The sequence below is a fragment of the Gossypium arboreum genome, chromosome 2 (genome assembly GCF_025698485.1).
Source record: "Gossypium arboreum isolate Shixiya-1 chromosome 2, ASM2569848v2, whole genome shotgun sequence".
Lineage (NCBI taxonomy): Eukaryota > Viridiplantae > Streptophyta > Magnoliopsida > Malvales > Malvaceae > Gossypium > Gossypium arboreum.
Window position 1 is genome coordinate 45,937,281 of NC_069071.1, and position 620 is coordinate 45,937,900.

At 38.1% G+C, this 620-nt stretch overlaps 1 non-coding gene across 1 annotated transcript; it reads left to right on the forward strand.

The window, feature by feature from the left end:
* The first annotated feature begins 289 nt into the window (after window positions 1–289).
* LOC128289825 (small nucleolar RNA R71) lies at window positions 290–393 on the forward strand. The gene has a single exon (XR_008279469.1). It is a non-coding gene; the product is annotated as a small nucleolar RNA R71 (small nucleolar RNA).
* Window positions 394–620: the final 227 nt, after the last annotated feature.

Below are 620 nucleotides of genomic sequence, written 5' to 3' on the forward strand. Positions count from 1 at the left end.
TGACTGGGTGAACCTGTGAAGAACTAAGAAAACCATCAATTTTCTTATTCAAGAGTTATACCTGATTAGAGAGCATGATGACCAAATCGATGTTATAAACGCCGGCTATTTTTGTTAGCTTTGTCCTCATGACTTGCCACTGATAGTTATTCAGTGACATCTCCTCTATAAATTCATAGACATCTTCAGGTGTTTTATTATTGAAAGTTCCACCAGCAGCTGCGTCAGTCATTTTTCGAGTCGAAGGATTCAGGCCATTATGGAACGTTTGGACCTGTAACCAACGCGGTAACCATGGTGAGGGCACATTCTCAAAAGGTCCTTGTATCTCTCCCATGCATTGTAGAGTGTTTCTAAATCCATCTGTACAAAAGAAGAGATATCATTACGTAATTTAGTCGTTTTAGCTGGCAGAAAATATTTTAGTAAAAATTTTTTGGTCATTTGTTCCCAAGTAGTGATTGACCCTCGTGGTAATGAGTTCAACCACTGTTTAGCTTTGTTTCTCAAAGAGAAAAGGAATAACCGAAGACGAATAGCATCATCAGAAACACCATTAATTTTAAATGTATCGCATAGTTCTAAGAAATTGGCTAAGTGAACGTTGGGATCCTCATCCT